The 22,107-nt window shown below is 42.6% G+C and overlaps 1 long non-coding RNA gene across 2 annotated transcripts in view; it reads left to right on the top strand.

Moving 5' to 3' along the window:
* The window catches only part of LOC119923286, a 42,164-nt gene that overhangs the window by 2,830 nt on the left and 17,227 nt on the right, over positions 1-22,107 (top strand). Inside the window, exon 2 of one of the 2 annotated variants that reach the window (XR_005448810.1) lies at positions 6,955-7,022. This is a non-coding gene — a long non-coding RNA (uncharacterized LOC119923286). Of the gene's footprint in view, positions 1-6,954; positions 7,048-22,107 lie in introns of both variants that reach the window. The other variant, XR_005448814.1, reaches the window with a different exon arrangement.

Raw genomic sequence — 22,107 nt, 5'->3', positions numbered from 1 at the left:
TCCAATTGTAAGCTGTGTGACTTTGGGCAAGTCACTTCACCTCTCTGTACCTCAGTTCCCTCATCTGTAAAGTGGGGATTAAGACTGTGAGCCCTCCATGGGACAACCTCATCACCTTGTAACCTTCCCAGCACTCAGAACAATGCTTTGCACATAGTAAGTGCTTAATAAATGCTATCATTATTATTATTAAACACTGGGGTAAATATAAAACAATCAAATTCCACCTGGGACTTACAGTTTAAGTAGGAGAGCAAACAGGTATTGAATCCCTGTTTTGCAGATGAGAAGTTAAGTGACTTGCTTGAGATCACACAGCAGACAAGTGGCAGAGCTGGGATTAAAACCCAGGCTCTCTTACCCCCTGGCCTGTGCTCTTTCAGTGATGCTGCTTCCATGCTGTTTGATCCAAGCACTGATAATAATCATAATAATGATGGCATTTGTTAAGCACGTACTATGTGCAAAGCACTGTTCTAAGCGCTGGGGAGGATACAAGGTGATCAGGTTGTCCCACGTGGGGTTCACAGTTTTAATCCCCATTTTATAAATGAGGTAACTCAGGCACAGAGAAGTTAAGTGACTTGCCCAAAGTCACACAGCTGACGATTGGAGGAGCAGGGACTTGAACCCATGACTTCTGACTCCCAAGCCCGTGCTCTTTCCATTGAGCCATGCTGCTTCTCCAAGTGAGATAGTGATCCTGTTTCACTTCAACTACTGCATAAGCATTCTGGTTGAATGCCCTGCCTCCCATCTTTCTCCACTCTAGTCCCTACTTCACACTGCCACCCGGATCATTTTTCTAGAAAAAACATCCAGATCTCTCCACTCCCCAAGAACCTCCAGTGGTTGCCCGTCTACCTCCACATGAAAAAGAAACTCCTTACCATAAGCTTTAAAACATTCAGTCAGCTTGCCCCACTTCTATCATCTCCTAGATTTCCTATTACCACCCAGCATTTTCACTTTCTCCTCTAACACCAACCTATTCACTATATCTCAATCTCGGGTATCTTGCCACTGACCCCTCACCCATGTCCTGTCTCTGACCTGGAACTTCCTCCCACTTCACTTCTGACAGACCATCTCTCTCTCCACCTTCAAAATGTTATTAAAATCACACCTCCTCCAAAATGCCTTCCCTGACTAAGCCCTCATTTCCCTTACATTCTCTCCTTCTGTGTCATCCTTGTACTAGAATTTGGACCCTTTATTCTTCCCACAGGATTTATGTACATATTCATTCATTCAGAGTGCCTTCCCAGACTGAGCCCCCTCCTTCCTCTCCCCCTCGTCCCCCTCTCCATCCCCGTCGCCTTACCTGCTTCCCCCCCATAGCACCTGTATATATGTTTGTACATATTTATTACTCTATTTATTTATTTTACTTGTACATATCTATTTTATTTATTTTATTTTGTTAGTATGTTTGGTTTTGTTCTCCTTCTCCCCCTTTTAGACTGTGAGCCCACTGTTGGGTAGGGACTGTCTCTATATGTTGCCAACTTGTACTTCCCAAGTGCTTAGTACAGTGCTCTGCACACAGTAAGCACTCAATAAATACAATTGATTGATTGTATATATATATATATATGTTTGTACATATTTATTACTCTATTTTACTTGTACATATTTATTCTATTTATTTCATTTTGTTAATATGTTTTGTTTTATTGTCTGTCTCCCCCTTCTAGACTGTGAGCCCGCTGTTGGGTAGGGACCATCTCTATATGTTGCCAACTTGTACCTCCCAAGCAGTTAGTACGGTGCTCTGCACACAGTAAGCGCTCAATAAATATGATTGAATGAATGAATGAATGGGCCTGGGAGTCAGAGGATCTGGGTTCTAATTCCCATTTGGTCACTTGCCTGCTGTGTGACCTTGGGCAAGTCACTTAACTCCTCTCTATCTCAGTTTCCTCATCTGTAAAATGGTGATTTAATACCTGTTCTCCCACCTCACCCTCCTCACGTGGAACAAGGAATGTGTCTGACCTGATTTATCTTAAATCTACCACAGCACTTAGAACAGTGCTTGGCACACAGGACACATTTAACGAATACCGTAACCCATCTGCAGGGCCTAGAGTTGGGAAGAGAGGTGGAGAGGAAATGGAAAGCATTCCACCTGACAATGGAGATACCAACTGGGGCAGAGTACTGATCAAAAGTTCGATCTCAGCCACAATCCTTTGTCTACGTGACCTGAAGCTCTTGATTTTTAAGCCCTGATCTCCTCACTTAGAACAAGAAATACTTGAAGCAAATTCCTCTATAATTAGCTGCTTAATAAGTCACATATGAGCCACAGATATTCCAGGATTCCTTGGTCTTTCAACTAGGCCCTGTTGCTCCGCTTCGTATCTTACATATCTTACATACCCTATTTCTTACACACCAACTCCTGCACACAGTTCACTTTTTCTCCTTTCTCCTAACTGTAGCTTTACTGTCTGTCACTACATTGTAAATTCCTGGCGGGTAGGAAATCGTATCTACTAACTCTACTGTTCTTTCCTGAGGGCTTAATGCTCTGCACTCAGTAAGCATTCAAATACCATTGATAAGTTCTAAGTTCCATGAGAAGCACACACTGTAAACTGAGAAATAGATATCAAATGGGGTAGTCAAAATAAACAATTGAACAGGTAAGAAACTTATGATAGGTATAAATGCAATTAATTCAATAATATTTATTGTGCACTTACTCTCTGCAAAGCACCATACTAAGAATCTGGGGGACTACACTAGCGATACTAGATATGATCCCTGCCTTCAAGGAGTTTACAATCCAATGGGGTAGACAAACACTAAAATAACAGTTAGGGGAAGCAACAGAATATCAAGACATATCCATAAGTGCTCTGAGGGTAGGATGGCAGAAAATTGAGTAAAGTGCTTAGGGGAAGTGAAAGTAAGGGGAAAACCAAACTGGAGAGATAAGCAATGAATCAAGGAAGATCTCCTGGAAGAGTATGATTTCATAAGTATGATTTCATTGAAGCTGGGGAGAGCAGAGGTCTGGCAGATGCCCCTTCAAAACTTTATTGAAGGCACATTTCCTGCAAGAAGCCTTCCCTGACTAAGGTCTCCTCTCCCCTCTCTCTCCTGAGCCGCTTTTACTTTCTCCTTTATTCCTCCTCCCTCCCATCCTCACAGCACAAACGCATATATTCATCCATTCATTCATACATATTTATTGAGCGCTGAGTGCAGAGCACTGTTCTAAGCACTTGGGAAGTGCAAGTTGGCCACATATAGAGACGGTCTCTACCCAACAACGGACTCACAGTCTAGAAGGGGGAGACAGAGCACAAAACATGTAGACAGGTGTCAAAACCGTCAGAATAAATAGAATTATAACTATATGCACATCATTAATAATTTATTTATCTATTTATTCATATTAATGTCTGTCTCCCCCTCTAGACTGTGAGCTCATTGTGGGCAGGGAATGTGTCCATTTGTTGTTACATTGTACTCTCCCAAGTGCTTAATACAGTACTTTGCACTCAATAAGCTCTCAATAAATATGATTGAATGAATGAATGAAACATGAAGCAAGAGAGAGGTCCAAGCAGAAGGGAGAATGTAAGTGTCCAGCAGCAAGGGAGACAAGAACATAGTCGCTAGAGGTGAATGTATTCAATTATACGGCTAGGGTGCAGCTAAGTTTTGGCAGGGTGGGGAAGAGGTCACATTTCTAATTAAACTACAAATATGTAAATGTTTTGAAATGTCATAGAGAAGCAGCATGGCTCAGTGGAAAGAGCCCAGGCTTGGGAGTCAGAGGTCATGGGTTCAAATCCCAGCTCCACCACTTTCATTCAATCATATTTATTGAGCACTTACTGTGTGCAGAGCACTGTACTAAGCACTTGGGAAGTACAAGTTGGCGAAATATAGAGATGGTCCCTACCCAACAATGGGCTCACAGTCTAGAAGGGGGAGATAGACAACAAAACATGTGGACAGGTGTCAAGTCACCAAAGAGAAGCAGTGTGGCTTAGTGGAAACTTGTCAGCTGTGAGACTTTAGGCAAGTCACTTAACTTCTCTGTGCCTGAGTTACCTCATCTGTAAAATGGGAATTAAGACTGTGAGCCCCACGTGGGACAACCAGATCACCTTATATCCTCCCCAGTGTTTAGAAAAGTGCTTTGCACATAGTAAGCACTTAACAAATGCCATCATTATTATTATGAAACCAGATACAAGAAGACAGTATGGAATAGCAGAGTAAATGCTGGTTGCCAGCCTCCATCCTTAGACTTCAAATTGATCCAATTCTGGCCCATCTCAAGGACAGGGGGAGGAGCTCCACAGTGGAGGGCAGTAGAAGGGGAGCCAGGGGTCTAAGTCACATCCAGGCTAAAGGAGCCCCCGGGTGACTGGACAACTACCAGCCAGTTAGTTCATGTCCCCTCCACAGCTGGCCAAAAGGCTCTGGAGTTTGGCCTGGATTCCCCTGACTAGACTTAGATTTCCTAAAGTCCTCCTGTCTTCCTGGTGTCCCAGAAGTGTTTGATGCTGGGTTGACCCCAGGACAGATCAGCCTCTGCTGGGCCATCAATCTGAGGAGTCCTCCCCAACATCTATGTCAAAGACATTTATTAAATGTTTATTGTATGCTGAGCATTGTACTGGGAGCTTGGGAGCAAATACCACAGTAGATTAGTAAGGAGAAGCAGCATGGCTCAGTGGGAAGAGCATGGGCTTTGGAGTCAGAGGTCATGGGTTCAAATCCCAGCTCCGCCAGCTGTCAGCTGTGTGACTTTGGGCAAGCCACTTAACTTCTCTGGGCTTCAGTTACCTCATCTGTAAAATGGGGAACATGACTGTGAGCCCTTTGTGGGACAACTTGATCACCTTGTAATGCTTAGAACAGTGCTTTGCACATAATAAGCACTTAATAAATGTCATCATTATTATTATTATTTGTCAAGGCTCGATTTAGATTGTGAGACCTCCCCGGAGACAGCAACTAGGTCAAGTTCCCACCTGTGTATTCTCTCCCAGCACTCAGTATAGTGCTTTCTTCACACAGTAAGTGTTTAGTAAATGTTATTTAATAATAATAATAATAATAATAATAGTATTTGTTAAATGCTTACTGCGTGCCAAGACCTGTTCTAAGTGCTGGGGTAGATACAAGGTAATCAGGTTGTCCCAAGTGGAGCACACAGTCTTCATCCCCATTTTACAGATGAGGGAACTGAGGCACAGATAAATTAAGTGACTTGCCCAAGGTCACACAGCAGACAAGTGGCAGGGCCGGCATTAGAACCCATGTCCTCTGACTCCCAATTCCATGCTCTTGCCACTAAGCTACATCTCCTCTTCAGCCTGCACACACTCCAGTCTATACTTCACTCTATTGCCCGGATCATTTTTCTATGAAAACATTCAGGACCTGTCACCCCTCTCCTCAAAAATCTCCAGTGGTTGCCCATCCACCTCCGTATCAGACAAAAACTCCTCACTGTTGGCTTTAAAGCACTCCATCACCTTGCCCCCTAGTTCTTCGCCCCTCTAGTGCTAACCTTCTCACTGTGCCTCTATCACATCTGTCTGGACACCGATCCCTCGCCCACACCCTGCCTCTGGGCCAGAACGCCCTTCCTCCTCAAATCCGACAGATAATTACCCTCCTTCCCCCTTCAAAGCCTTATTGAAGGGATATCTCCTCCAAGAGGCCTTTCCAGACTAAGCCCCACTTTTCCCTCATCTCCCTCTTCCTTCTGCGTTGCCCTGACTTGCTCCCTTTGCTTTCCCCATGCCCACAGCACTTTTATATTTATCTGTAATTTCATTTATTTGTATTGATGTCTGCCTCCCCTGCTCCACCTAGAATAGGAGCTCGTTGTGGGCAAGGAATGTCATTGTTCAATCAATCATATTTATTGAGCGCCTTACTGTGTGCAGAGCACTGCACTAAGTGCTTGGGAAGTACAAGTTGGCAACGTATAGAGACAGTCCCTACCCAACAGTGGGCTCACTGTTGTACAAAGTACTTTCCCCAAGGACTTAGTACAGTGCTCTGGACACCGTAAGTGCTTAATAAATACGACTGAATGAAAGTGCTTAATAAATGCTATTTATTACTTCTGCTCATTCTCTGCTCAGAGAGTTCACAGTCTAGAGGGTGAGGTAGACATTAAGATATAGTACTGGTAGTAGAGTGAGGAGAGTAGGGAACATGTCTACCAACACTGTTATAGTGTACTCTCTCAAGCAGTTAGGACAGTGCTCTGCATACAGTAAGTGCTGAAAAAATACAATTGATTGATGTACTCCAGAACCTTCTGGTTTGGATTTGTGTTTCAGACATATTCCAAATCTAGAGTCAGGTCCAGAGGTGGCGTGGTTCACACTGTGTGCTATTCTTTGCCAGAAAGTCCCTATGAACAAATCACCTCAGCACACCAATTTATCAAGGCAGCAATTATTCTAACTAAACCGAACACTTCCTTCTCTGCTTTTATCAGATGAGGGCACACTGTTTCTGATTCAGCCATGACATCTTAAGAGGCACTGTCAATTATGCAATATACAGATGAGAATACACATCCTTTCTAGCAGAATTCAGCTGCACTTAGGTTCCAAGAGGAGTGGAGGAGAAACCATATGTCAAACTTACAAAATCATTTCTCTATTTCTGAGCATGCCTGCTGCTCCATGGTTTCTGGTGCCAATTTAGTGCACTTAGAGCATTTTGAGATGGCAAGATATGGTAGCACAGACTATTCCACACTGTCCACAAGAACTAGAACAAGGGCCAGTCTTCCTCTTCATTTGCTCAAAAGCCACTTCTTTGATGTGGCTAATTACGACCTCTCAGGGCACAGATCCATTTTATCAAAAATCAACCTCTAATCTTGTGAAAATATCTTCTCTCCTTTGCTTTATTACTACTCTCCCTCCAACGATGTTCTCTGCACTGTGTAATCAGATAGGAATGGCTTTATAACCAATGGGTTTGACGCAAAAGACAGACAACACAAGACGTGAAAAAAGCAGGTGAGAATGTTGGCAGACTTGACAGGTGAGAAGTTTGTTTCATTTTTTTCCTTTTGTACTTTGTCATCTAGACTCATTAGCTGTTATTAAAAATGTCACAAAAGCAGTGAATTTTTTGGAGGAACTTAAGAGAAGATCTAAAACAGACCTAAAGAATTACAAAGATGGGAACGGGGAGAATAGGGAATGGCAAGAATCAGGTAACAGGGAGATATGAAAATCTGGTAGAAATGAGACAGACTTGTAAACTGGAGAAGTGGAGGAATGGATTGAAAAGTGCCATACGATAGCATAGCAGAGGGAACTTAATGAATGGAGGGATGTCAGAGTAATGAGGAAGATGAAACTGACACCACAATTATATGTGCACAGGTAAAAGGAAGAGTGGGAGGACACTGTACCAGTTAGAGAGAATGATAATCAACTTGCCGTGAGCCTTCTAGCGATAGAGAAAAGCGGTGGGCTTAGCTGATGTTCCCTTAACTGTAGGAAGAAGAGCAAAAGAAAAAAGAAATAATAAAGGGGGTATTTGTTAAGCACTTACTATGTGCTAAGCACTGGGGTAGATACTGTATAGGCAGATAGGACACGGTCCTTGTCCCACAGGGGGACTCACTGTCTAAGAGGGAGGGAAAACGGACATTCTATCCCTATTTTACAGATGAGAAAATTGAAGCATAGAGAAGTGAAGTGACTCGTCCAAGGTTACACAGCAGGCAAGCGGCAGAGCCAGGATTAGAACGCAAGTCCTCTTTCTTCCAAGCCCGTGCTCTTTCCACTAGGCATGAAAAGGAAGTGATCCTACTGAGCTCTGTAGTTGAGAGATGAAGGTAAACACAAAATGTCCAATAGCGACCAAAGAAAACGAGCCAGAGGAGACAGGAAAAGCCCACAAGGTATTAGAAAAAGCAGATTTGAAGAGTTCCTCCACCTGACTGAAGTCGTCTTGTGAGCAGGAATTGGGTGTACAAACTCTATTGTGCTCTCCCAAGTACTTAGTATAGTGCTCTGCCCACAATAAGGGCTCAGTAAATGCCACTGGTTGAGGTAGATTTTCACAGGATGGAAATTGAATAGGGATATACTTAGAAGAAGCAAGAGACAGGGGTACAGAACAAAACACTCCACTACAGATGCTACACTATCCATTTCACTGAACTTGGAAAATGCTCAAGTTGACAAACTGGATATAAAAGGGGGAAAAAGGCCGAGCACTTCAGTGCCAAGAGCCTATGAAACCAAACATCATCATCATCATCATCATCAATCGTATTTACTGAGCACTTACTATGTGCAGAGCACTGTACTAAGCGCTTGGGAAGTACAAATTGGCAACACATAGAGACAGTCCCTACCCAACAGTGGGCTCACAGTCTAAAAGGGGGAGACAGAGAACAAAACCAAACATACCAACAAAATAAAATAAATAGAATAGATATGTACAAATAAAATAAATAAATAAATAATAGAGTAAAAAATATGTACAAACATATATACATATATACAGGTGCTGTGGGGAAGGGAAGGAGGTAAGATGGGGGGGGATGGAGAGGGGGACGAGGGGGAGAGGAAGGAAGGGGCTCAGTCTGGGAAGGCCTCCTGGAGGAGGTGAGCTCTCAGCAGGGCCTTAAACATCCCCGTGGGTGTTTGAGTGGTTTGCCTGTCCAGCTAGTCTCAGCCTTCTTCATGTTTGGGAGTGAGCAAGGGGTCTCAAAGAAGAGCAGCCAGATCCCAGATGTTCTGCGGTGTCCTGCGGCTTGAAGTTCTGGACAAGGCCACCAAAGGGAGCCTTCATAATCATGCAGGCAGAGCCTTCTCTGAACACCCTCCCGACCCTTGCTACCATTGCTGAGAAGCAACATGGCATGTGATAAGAAGCACGGCCTAGTGGATAAAGCATGGGCCTGGGACCCAGAAGGTACTGGGTTCTAATCCCAGCTTTGTCACTTATCTGCAGTGTGACCTTGGGTAAATTATGTCACTCATCTGGGACTCAGTTCCCTCATCTGTAAAATGGGGATTGAAACTGTGAGCCCTAAATGGGACATGGACTGTGTCCAAACCGATTATTTTGTGTCTACCCCAGCACTTACAACCATGCCTGGCACATAGTAAGTGTTTAACAAATACCACAATTATTATCATTATTATTGCTAGCTCTGAGAGGCACAAACTTTGGCTTCAGAGAACTCAATAATCTCCCACTTCCGTAGTTCCATGAAGGCTTTCATTTTAAGTCCGGGATCTTTCACTACTAAACCCAGAAAAATACTCTTCTAGGGAATTTGCGAACCAGTTCCTATGAAAACTGAGGCTTTGTGACGCTTAACATGATGTGTACGCTGATATAATGATTTGTTAATTGATATACTAGGAAGCCCCTCTCAGGGTCACACCTGGAGAGTTTCCAGTACTCTACCAATCTCGACTATGGGAGGGAGGGTCAAGCAGAGGCATATCCATTCTATTCTTAGGTTGGGCAGTGGCTAGCGAGTGGAAGGCAATCTGCTACAAGTCAAAACTCACCTGTGCTGGGCAGAAGCAGCAGGGGAGAGAGTCGAGGGTGGAAACTCAAGTTTATTGCACAGAAGGTGGCAATGGAAAACCGCTTCCGGGTTTTTACAAAAAAAAAATTGTATAGATACACTATATTGTATGGATTGCAGATGGAGGTAGAGCGTTCTGGGAGAGAAGTGTCCATGGTGTCGCTTTGGGTCAGAGGTGACAACAGCATAAGACAACATTAGGAAGCCCCAGAGGAGAATTCACTAATGTCCAACCCCATCTCTTTATACAAAACACGTACCTGGCCTTGGGAGAAGATGGAGGAGAATTGGGCCAGACAAGAACTGCTGAGCCTGGACACTAAGTATCTTGGTGGTCTTGAAAAAGCCACTTGTCTTACTCTGTGCCTCAGTTTCCTCATCCATAAAATAGGGCCTCACTTTGTTCACAAGGGCGTTGGGAAAAATAATTAGTGTCTGTCAAGCTTTGAGATCTTCAGATGAAAGGAGTGACATAGGTGAAGAGCATTATTATTGTTATATAAAGTATGGGTGACAATTTAGACACAGGTTGATACTTCACTGTCTACAGTAGATCTCTGGATAAACAAAAAGGGCAGTAGACTGTTATTATCTTCCTACTTTTTCCCATGTCAGTTAAATAACATTTTTCATTTTTTTGGTTTTTCTAATTTTGCAAGAGATTTCCCCTTCAGCAAACAATGAGGTGATGGATTTTTTTTTGTTTAATTGAAGTTCAGGTCACTGGAAAGATAAACTTCAGGTGCGAAACCAGTGGAGTTTTGCTCATGGCTAAAGAAACTCTATGGTACCAAACACATTATCACAATCCCACTGCAGACAGAACCATCCTCATTACAAAGTCAAGCTCTTACACATAGCGAAGACATCATAGTGATTAGCAGTGTGAGAAGCAGCAGAGTCTAGGGGAAAGATCATGGGCCTGGGAATCAGAAGACCTGGGTTCTAATCCCAGCTCTGCTATTTGTCTGCAATGTGACCTTGGGCAAGTCACTTAACTCTCTGGGCCTCAGTTACCACATCTGTAAAATGGGGATTAAGAATGGGACCCAATGTGGGACAGGGACTGTGTCCAACCTGATTAACTTACTACAGTGTCTGGCACTTAAATACCATTAAAAAAAGATTAAAATAATAATAATGATGATGATGGTATTTGTGAAGCGCTTACTATGTGCCAAGTACTGTTCTAAGCGCTGAGGTAGATACAAGGTAATCAGGTGGGGCTCACAGTCTTAATCCCCATTTTACGGAAGAGTAACTGAGGCACAGAGAAGTTAAGTGACTTGCCCAAAGTCACATAGCTGACAAGCAGCAGAGCCAGGTTGAGAACCCATGATCTCTGACTCCCAAGCCTGCTCTTTCCACTGTCACGCTGCTTCATGTTTGTACATATTTATTACTCTATTTATTTTACTTGTACATATCTATTCTATTCTATTCATTTTATTTTGTTAATATGTTTGGTTTTGTTCTCTGTCTCCCCCTTCTAGACTGTGAGCCCACTGTTGGGTAGGGACTGTCTCTATGCTGCCAACTTGTACTTCCCAAGCACTTAGTACAGTGCTCTGCACACAGTAAGCGCTCAATAAATACGATTGATTCATGAGCATGAATGATGATTACACTATCCATAATCAAGGAGGAAGTAGGCTTTCAAAGCCTGAAAAACTAGCCAAAATCGAAAGATATAGGCTTAACTCCCTTTTTCTGAGTAATTTCCACAAAGCCACACACACACAAAAAAATAAGAACTTTAATGACATACCTGAAGAACTCCGCAAGCAAAGAAGGGACTTAGTTTTCTATCAATCATTCATATTTAGTAAGCACTTACTGTGGGCACAGCAATTCTAATTGCTTGGGCACGTCCAACATACGTGAAACACTATTTCCTGCTCTCAAGGACCCTACAATCTGATTGGAGAGACAGGCAGAAACAAATTATTTACAAAGAGTGGGAGGAGAAAGGAGAACAAGGATATAACTGGTAATAGAGATGAGTAGGTTTATATAGATGATTAAGTAGGATACACAGATTGACACATTTCACCAATTATCTGCCCCAACCCTTAGAATAGTGCTTGAAACCTAGTAGATGCTTAAATACAATAATTATTATTATATTTGGAAGTGAACATAGGTGCAGATATCACAGTTCTCAAAAGTGGATGTAGAGGCTGCTATAACTTGGGGTGACAAGAATAAGTCAAAACCTTTTCTTAGGCAAGGTGGGATTTCACAAGGTTTTTGAAGATGTGGAAAGCTGGTGGATTTGAAAATAGAGGGAGTTCTTGGCTGGGGGGTCAGGGGGACAGCAGGTTCAGTTTAGAAGAACTTCAAAGATGTCATCATAATCTCATCCTGAAAGTGGGGGTTGAGGGAGAAGAAAGAGACACACAAACGGACAGCGAGAAACCAACTTTATATTGAATTATCTCCAAATAATAATAATAATAATAATAATAATAATAATGGCTTTTGTTAAGCACTTACTATGTGTAAAGGACTGTTCTAAAAACTGGGGAGGATAAAAGGTGATCAGGTTGTCCCATGTGGGGCTTACAGTCTTAATCCCCATTTTACAGATGAGGTAACAGAGGCAGAGAACTTAAGTGACTCGCCCAGAGTCACACAGCTGACAAGTGGCAGAGCCGGAATTAGAACCCATGACCTCTGACTCCCAAGCCCAGGCTCTTTCCACTGAGCCACGCTGCTTCCCAAGTGCTTAGTACAGGAATCTGCACACAATAACTAATAGTAATAATAAATAAAATGGTATTTCTTAAATCCCTACTACGTGCCAACCTCTGTACTAAGTGCTGGGGTAGATACAAAATAGTCAGGTCCCACATGGGGCTCACAGTGTGAACAGGAGGAAGAATACGTATTCAATCCCCATTTTGCAGGTGAGGAAACTGAAGCACAAAGTTAACTGTTCAAGGTCACACAGCAGACAAATGGGGAGTCACGATTAGAACCCAGGTCCTCTGACTCCCATGCAGTGCTTTTTCTACTAAGCCACACTGCTTCTACCAATGATTGAGAGACACAGAGCAATACACACACACACACACACACACACACACACACACACACCCCATGGGGAACTACTAGGAAACACTTTTCATTGTCAATAAGATTCCAGCCCAATGTCCTTCGGAAAAAGACTATGGAAGAATACAGTCAGCTTGTACTATCTGCCTCCCATTGTGGATTGAGACCAATGTATAGCACAGCAGATGTGATCTTCGTGTCACAAAAGATATAGGAAAAGTGCTGGAAGCAACCCGGAGGCTTCAAAACTATTTTCAGAGACCTTTCAATGCATTTGTCTCCATTAGCCGATCAGGCTCTGACAATTTGCTAAGTAAATTCAGCTGCTCTGGAAGTGTGCCAAGATCCTTAGGGTATGATTGGTTGAGACAGAGTTGAAGAGGCCTCACCTAACTTTCCCTCAGCCCGAACACCACCAGAGTGAAGTGGGTTGTGGAAATTTTCAGTCCTGTTCCTATTTTAAGTGCTTAGTACAGTGCTTTGTGCACAGTAAGCACTCAATAAGTGATTGAGTGTTGCCATGCTTGAGTCTGGAAGTTGGCATTAGAATACTCTTTACTTTGTGCATTTGTCCTTGTCTTACGTTGCTTTACTCTTTTATTTTTTTTAATGGCTCCTTATGTGTCTGCCTCCATTCCCTGCATAATCCTGCAACAGTGTCCCTGGCTTTCAAGGAGCTCACAATTCAATTCCCTCCAGTGGGTTCTTCCCCATTTTTTAGTGCACCTACTAAACACTTAATACTATTACTATTACCTTGAAATTCTTCCAACTCAAAAGATTATGGACATCATTAAGAGTCTTTGCGACAGTCATGCAGGAACTGCTAACAATTGTGTTTGAGACATGGCCCTATAATACCTAATAATAATAATGGTATTTAAGTATTCACTATGTATCAAGCAGTGCACTGAGCACTGGAACAGATACAAGACAATCAGGCCCTGCAAGGGGGTCACAGTTTAAGTCTCTACCTGGATGTCCACCCACCACCTAAAACTCCACCTGTCCAAAACTGAGCTCCTTATCCTCCCTCCCAAACCTGTCCTCTCCCTGACTTTCCCCATCACTGTAGACAACACTACCATTCTTCCACTACCATCCTTCCCATCTCACAGTTCCCTCATCTGTAAAATGGGGATGAAGTCACTTCTCTGTGCCTTAGTTTTCTCATCTGTACAAGGAGGGTTTCAATACCTGTTCCTCCTATTTAGACTGAGTCCTGGGTAGTAATAATAATAATAATAATAATAGCATTTATTAAGTGCTTACTATGTGCAAAGCACTGTTCTAAGCACAGGGAAGGTTACAAGGTAATCAGGTTGTCCCATAAGGGGCTCACAGTCTTAATCCCCATTTTACAGATGAGATAACTGAGGCACAGCAAAGTTAAGTGAATTGCCCAGAGTCACACAGCTTACAATTGGCGGAGCCAGGATTTGAACCCATGACCTCTGACTCCCAAGCCCGTGCTCTTTCCACTGAGCCACGCTGCTTCTCGAGTGGGACAAGGGACTGTGTTCGACCTGATTATGTTGAATCCATTGCAGCACTTAGTACAGTGCCTGGCACATAGTAAGCACTTAATACCACAGTTATTACAACACAGTTTCACTGGATGGGAAGTGTGAGGAGAATGGATGATGCAGGAAAGCCAAACAGCTGTTATATGATGACCCAAAAGGGGTTCATGGAAGCTAAGTGGGCAGAATAAATTATTTGAAGACAGTGTGACAGAGTCTCAATGTGATTTAGCAGTGGATGGACCGTCGGGCCATACTGCGTGGCTCAGTGGAAAGAGCCCAGGCTTTGGAGTCAGAGGTCGTGGGTTCAAATCCCAGCTCCACCACTTGTCAGCTGTGTGACTTTAGGCAAGTCACTTCACTTCTCTGGGCCTCAGTTACCTCATCTGTAAAATGGGGATTAAGACTGTGAGCCCCCCGTGGGACAACCTGATCACCTTGTAACCTTCCCAGCGCTTAGAACAGTGCTTTGCACATAGTAAGCGCTTAATAAATGCCATCATTATTATTATTATTATTACTGCAGGACATAGGTAAGTCTAGAGGCAGCAATCACCAGGATACACTATCTCCTTAGCTGCTCTGATTGCTCTCTGCTACACTTGGCTCGTCATCAGACTGATCACTAAATCTCTCTGTGGCTCAGTTGCCTCATCGGTAAAATGGGGATAAGATACTTAAGACTGTGAATCTCATAAGGATCACAGGCACGGTGCCTGACCTGGCTATGTGTATCAACCCCAGTATTTAAAAACAAGTGTGTGCCCCCACAGGAAATATTATATTAGTACGATTTCACAGGGAATGGGATAGCAAAGAATCAATCTTGACAATTGAGACATACTGAATGGGGCAAAAACTGTACTAATTGTGGTATTTGTTAAGTACTTTCTATGTGCCAAGCACCATTCTAAACACTGGAGTAGATTCAAGATAATCAGGCCCCACATGGGACTCACATCAATCTGGGAGTCCAAAGACCCAGGGTTTTATCTCAAATTGTGAATTGAGACAAATAACAATCTCTGCCCCAAGGGGTAAATCCACAATAGAAGAACATGATTTTCAAAGGAAATTAATCCAGAATTTTCAGAAATTTTACCATACCAAAACAGTTTAAAGTTTGAATGACCCCAAAATCCACCTCTCAGTAACAACACTTGCACCTTTCGAATGACCTCACTGCCCAAAGTGAATGAGATCTATGTGGAATTAAGATAATAATAATAATAATAATGGTATTCGTTAAGCACTTACTATGGGCCAAGCACTGTTCTAAGAGCTGGGATAGATACAAGGCTATCAGCTTGTCCCACTTGGGGCTCACAGTCTTCATCCCCATTTTACAGATGAGGTAACTGAGGCACAGAGAAGTTAAGTAACTTGCCCAAAGTCACACAGCTGACAAGCAGCAGAGTTGGGATTAGAACCCACAACCTCTGTCTCCCAAGCCCGGGCTCTTTTCACTAAGCCACGCTGCTCCTCAGCATATCTGCTGATATCTGATCTGATATCAGATAAGATATCTGAACCTATAAGCCACTTGATAACACCATCATTTTTTGAACAAATTTGTTTAGGTTGAAAGGATCAATTAAAGCCAAAGAAATGCAACAGGGAGTCAGGATTAGCATGGAGAACATTTCTAATAACTTAATCATGGCATTTATTAAGCACTTACTATGTGCAAAGCACTGTTCTATGCGCTGGGGAGGTTACAAGGTGATCAGATTGGGGGCTCACAGTCTTAATCCCCATTTTACAGATGAAGCAATTGAGGCACAGAAAAGTTAAGTGACTTGCCCAATGTCACACAGCTGGCAATTGGCGGAGGCGGGATTTGAACCCATGACCTCTGACTCCAAAGCCCGTGCTTTTTCCACTGAGTCACGCTGCTTCTCTACACTGATTAAATGGGGAACAAAATTCCTAATTCCTCTAGTGCACATTTAAGAAATGTTCAAAATTAGTTTTACATGTGGAAACCAGTGGAGAGCAACTCGAAAACCTATGAGCTTAATTGAGAAGGTGTAGGTGTTCATTTCATTTAGAATAAACCCCTGAAATTTTTAATGCTTTCTAAAGTATTCAAAACTCATTTAAACTGCAGAAAGTAGCTGGAAGTCCCATAAGACCAGGTTCCCTTGTGTGTTTTATAGTACTTCCTGTTGCCAATAAAGTTGAATGCACTTCAAGGTTCTCACAATACATTTTGTTACTAGGCTTGCCCAGAATCAGGAATCACAAAAGCATGTGAAAAGGAAATAGAAAAGGAAGGTTAAATGATGCATTTCAAAAATCCCAGAATGTTTACCTCAGGGAGAAGAAAAGTCATTATATTCGCTGATCCAAATTACCTTTGGCTATGGGGTTTTGGAGAGGAAAATTGTGATGGTGTTCACTTCTGAACTGTAATCTGCTGGAATGTTATTGTGGAATGCTTCGTACAGTGCTCTGCACACAGTAAGTGCTCAATACAATTGAATGAATAAATGGAACAAGAGAGGGAAGAGAGAGAGAGGGAGTCCTGGGATTTGCCATACAATTTTCATCCTTCCAGTTGAAAAGAGCATCTCCTTTAACTAGTGGAGGATTGGTGGGGGGACCAGTCAAGGATCCCTGCTGTCCTTGAGCTGAGGGAAAGGCTGTGAAAGTGAGACCTTTACAAGAAGCACTGTGGCCTGATGGACATTCATTCAATCGTATTTATTGAGTGCTTACTATGTGCAGAGCACTATACTAAGCATTTAGAGAACCTGAGTGGGTGTCTAGAACCTTGGTTCTAATCCCAGCTCTGCTCCTTGTCTGCAGCATGATTTAGACAAAGTTATTTGACCTGTCCACCCTCTAGACTGTAAACTCTTTAATCAGCAGGGAACGTGCCAGCTAACTCTGTTGCATTGTATCCATTGTCATATTTATTGTGTGCTTACCATGTGCAAAGCACTGTTCTATGTGCTTGGGAGAGTACAACACCAGGCACATTTCTGCCCACGAGCTCACAGTCGAGAAGGAGAGACAGACATTAATATAAATTAGATATATACATAATACGCAGATATATACATAAACACATTTATATTGTAATCAATCAATCAATCGTATTTATTGAGCGCTTACTATGTGCAGAGCACTGTACTAAGCGCTTGGGAAGTACAAATTGGGATCACATAGAGACAGTCCCTACCCGATAGTGGGCTCACAGTCTAAAAGTCTATTGTACTCTCCCAAATGCTTAGTCCAATGCTCCGCACCTAGTAAGCCTTCAATAATTAGCACTGACCGATTCTCTGTGGTTCAGTTTCCAAATGAGCATTAAATATCTGTTCCCTTTCATGGTGGGACTGGGACTGTCTGACCTTATTCTGTATCTACTTCAGCATTTAGCACATAATAAGCACTTATATCACAATTATTGTTGTTATGTGAATGAGCAACTGGCAGGGTTTTGTTTTCCTAAGGGGCTCAGAACAAAGCATGAGTGAACACAAGCCCTGGTTTTTCTTCCATAAGGGGCTTACAATATCCTCTGTTCTGTTTCTCAAGATATTTCTAGCATGCTGTAAGTTAAACTGCCCTATGCTCAGAACAAAGACAATCTTGGCTTTCATTTCCTAAGTGGGAGCAACACTAAGTCAACCAATGGTATTTACTGAGCACTTACATGTGCAGAGTGCCATATTAAACACTTGAAAGAGTACAATGCAACAGAGTTGGCAGACATGTTCCCCTGCCCACAAAGATGCAAGAGTGTTAGATTCAATCCCAAATTGATTAAATCTCACTGACTTTGTCATCTTTTGCTAATTCTGTTGTATTGTACTCTCCCGGGCACTTAGTACAGTGTGCTGTACATAGTAAGTCCTTGATACCTTTGATTGATTGATCTTTGAGCAGAAAAGACATATTTCTATGTACCCTTTGAAACAAGGATGACTTGCCATTTTGAACCCAGTGCATGAGTTTGCACCAAAGCTCCCCAAAGAATGAAGTGAGGGGGAGGAAAAAAATGAAAGCCAAAGACAACCACAGACCTGGGGAGGGAGAGGGGGGAGACAGGGAAATGCACTAACAACAGCTGTGCTAAATGCTACTAAGCACTGGGGTAGGTACATCAGATCAGACAGTCCTGTCCCACAGGTGGCTCACACACTAAAGGGAAAAGAAAACGGGTATTCAATGTCCATTTCACAGATAAGGAGCAACATGGCCTAGGGGAAAGGAGCAGGGGCCTTGGTGTCAGAGGACCTGAGTTCTAAACCTGTCTCTGCCATGTGTTCACTGTGCGACCTTGGACAAGTCATTTAGTTTATCTGAGCCTCAGCTACCTCATCTGTAAAATGAGAATTAAGATTGTGAGCATCTTGTGGGGGACAAGGACTGTGTCCAACCTGATTATATATGTATATATATAATACATATATATATATGTATATATGTTTGTGCATATTTATTACTCTATTTATTTATTTTACTTGTACATATCTATTCTATTTATTTTATTTTGTTAGTATGTTTGGTTTTGTTCTCTGTCTCCCCCTTCTAGACTGTGAGCCCACTGTTGGGTAGGGACTATCTCTATATGTTGCCAATTTGTACTTCCCAAGCGCTTAGTACAGTGCTCTGCACATAATAAGCGCTCAATAAATACAATTGATGATTAGCATGTACCCACCCCAGCATTTAGTACAGTACCTACCACATAGTATGTGCTTCACAAATACCATTAAAAAAAAAAAAAAAGGAGGCACAGAGAGGTTAAGTAACTCCCCAGGGCCATGCAGAAGGAAAATGGCAGAGCTCAGATTAAGATCCTAGTCCTGGGCTCTTTCCACTAGATCACACTGCTTCTTCACAGATTTGTGAAGGGCCAGTGGGGCACGTGAGGAAAGCAATCTGATTGTGAAGAGCCCCATTCCTGGCTAGAGGTCAAAACCACCTGGGATTTGGAGTACCCACTGTTGCTTGAGGCCAGAGCAGGGAGATGGCTGAAGCCAGATCCTATCAGAGGCCCAGCTTCCAGCAAGCCCCCATCTTGATACAACAGGTAGGCCACAATTTCATGGAGCAAAAACCCCCATTTGATTCCAGGGTGGGCCCCGAGCTAGGAACTCATTCTCCATCATGGTGTAGTGGATTAAACACCGGCCTGGGTGTCAGAAAATCATGGATTCTAATCCCAGCTCCTTCACTTGTCTGCTGTGTGGCCTTGGGCAAGTCACTTCACTTCTCTGTGTCTGTTATCTGTAAAATGGGGATTAAGACTGTGAGCCCCATGTGGTGCAGGGACTGTCCAGCCACATTTGCTTGTATCCACCCCAGTGCTTAGTACAGTGCCTAGCACATAGTAAGCACTTAAATATAACAATTATTGTTGACCTTATGAGCAAATTAAGGGGCAGGGGGAGGGTTGTATTATTTTCAGTGGAATCGTTATAATGGAAGCTGGAAAAAAATGCAGTACCAGCTTAGCTAGCCAACTACTAGCTGTGTGACTGGGAGCAAGACACTTAATTTCACTGTGCTTCAGTTTCCTCAACTGTAAAATGGGGACTCCATACCTGTTCTCCCTCCCACTTAAGACTTTGAGCTCCATGGCATCAGGGACTGTGTCCAGACTAATTGATTTGTACCTCTTCTGGCTCTTAGAAGAGTGCTTGACACAAAGAAGTGCTTTAATAAGTATCATCAAAACTCACCTGTGCTGGGCAGCAGGGCATGGGAGAGAGTTAAAGGCAGATACTCAAATTTAATGAGCGGGTGGCCATGGTAAGCCACTTCTGCATTTTTACCAAGAAAACCCTATGGATAGGTTCCGGATATGGACACCAGAACTTAAGGTGAGGTGTTCTGGGGGAGATGTGTCCATCGTGTTGCTATGGGTCGGAGATGACTGGACAACATAAGACAAACAAACTTAAGGTCTATACCAAATGTCCCCCTAGTATTCTTATAATAATAATAATACCAAATAATAGCATTTGTTAAGTGCTTACTATGTGCAAAGAACTGTTCTAAGCACTGGGGAGAATACAAGGTGATCATATTGTCCCAAGCGGGGCTCACAGTCTTCATCCCCATTTTACAGATGAAGTAACAAGCACAGAGAAGTTAAGTGACTTGCCCAAAGTCACACAGCTGACAATTGGCAAAGCCAGGATTTGAACACATGACCTTCCTCTCCCCCTCGTCCCCCTCTCCATCCCCCTCATCTTACCTCTTTCCCTTCCCCACAGCACCTGTATATATGCATATGTTTGTTCATATTTATTACTCTATTTATTTTACTTGTACATATCTATTCTATTTATTTTATTAGTATGTTTGGTTTTGTTCTCTGTCTCTCCCTTTTAGACTGTGAGCCCACTGTTGGGTAGGGACTGTCTCTATATGTTGCCAACTTGTACTTCCCAAGCACTTAGTACAGTGCTCTGCACACAGTAAGCACTCAATAAATACAATTGATTGATTGACTGACCTCTGCCTCCCAAGCCCGTGCTCTTTCCATTGAGCCACACTGCTTCCCTATGCTGCTTATGCCTTAACCTTCTATCATTTAGTCTCATATTTAAATAATTTGGATATAGGTTTTTCTGGTCCCATAGTAGAACCCAGAATTGTTAGAAAGCTTTGTGTTTCCCCTAATACTCAAGAAGCTTCCCTCAGTTATATGAAGAATCACGTTAAACAAATCACTTTTCTGGAATTGATCTCTGAGGTACCTGAGCAACATATTGCAAACAGTGACACACACATCTCAGTTGTCATTTAACAAGCTACATTATCTTTCTTGGTTCTTTCCCTCTAAGACCTTACTCATATTTGGGGTGAAATGAATGTTCTTCAACTAAGCATTGAAAAAATAAAATGTTGAGTCAGGAAGTGCAGGATTTGGAATACTTTACTCTCATTATCATCTTGCTTGAAAGACACCACCAATTTCCTTTCTCTTCTGTTCTGCAGAAGCAGCATGGCTCAGTGGAAAGAGCACAGGTTTTGGAGTCAGAGTTCATGGGTTCAAATTCCAGCTCCACCACTTGTCAGCTGTGTGACTTTGGGCAAGTCACTTAACTTCTCTGTGCCTCAGTTACCTCATCTGTAAAATGGGGATTAAGACTGTGAGCCCCACGTGGGACAATCTGATCACCTTGTAACCTCCCCAGTGCTTAGAACAGTGCTTTACACTTAGTAAGCACTTAATGCCATTATTATTTTTCCAAATGACACTTCTTTCAGATTTTTTTTAATGGAGGGGTAGAGGACTGCTGGCATAGCAATATATGAGTATCTTTCCAATCCAGATTCATGTCACTTTCTGCTCATCTTTAAAAATTTATGAGAACAGGCATCTTACAGTTTTTTTCAGTATTCCCACCAGTACAAGAGTAAGGAGTTGAGGCTCTCATGGAAGAGTAGTTCCTGGAATTGAATAACTTTTCCCATCTCCTTTGTAATCAGAGTGTAGAAGCTCAAGGAATTCAAGGGAATAGGAGTGGCACTTCAGGGATTGTTTCAGCTCCAGCTGTGCTAGCTCTTCAGTGGAGCAGCAGGTAACTAAGGGGAAAATGACTAATTGTTTCACTGAGCCCAGTAAAAAACAGGTGGTCAGAGCTGTAGGTCTTGACTATCAAGAAGTGCCTGGTGGAGTTGAGGGGTTTAGTTAACAGGGGAATAGGATCAATGGTATTTATGAGAATTATTTATCCAGGAACTACAAAAACTACAATTGACTTTCTGCTAAATCATGAGCTCTTTGGTAAATGATTCCAAAGTGAGTTTATTATGAGCATATATACCCTTTGGGTTTGAAGAACACAACTAATGAGATTTTTATTGGTGTGTGAAAAAGTGACTGATGGGGCCATTGCACACCTGACAATCCTTTCCACATCGGGTGTAAAAGATTTTCCCTCCCTGTGTGGTCTCATCTCTTCCCTTCAGCAGTTGGAGATACAAATA

This window comes from Tachyglossus aculeatus, chromosome 2, assembly GCF_015852505.1.
Source record: "Tachyglossus aculeatus isolate mTacAcu1 chromosome 2, mTacAcu1.pri, whole genome shotgun sequence".
NCBI lineage: Eukaryota > Metazoa > Chordata > Mammalia > Monotremata > Tachyglossidae > Tachyglossus > Tachyglossus aculeatus.
This window is presented reverse-complemented; position numbering and strand designations above follow the sequence as displayed.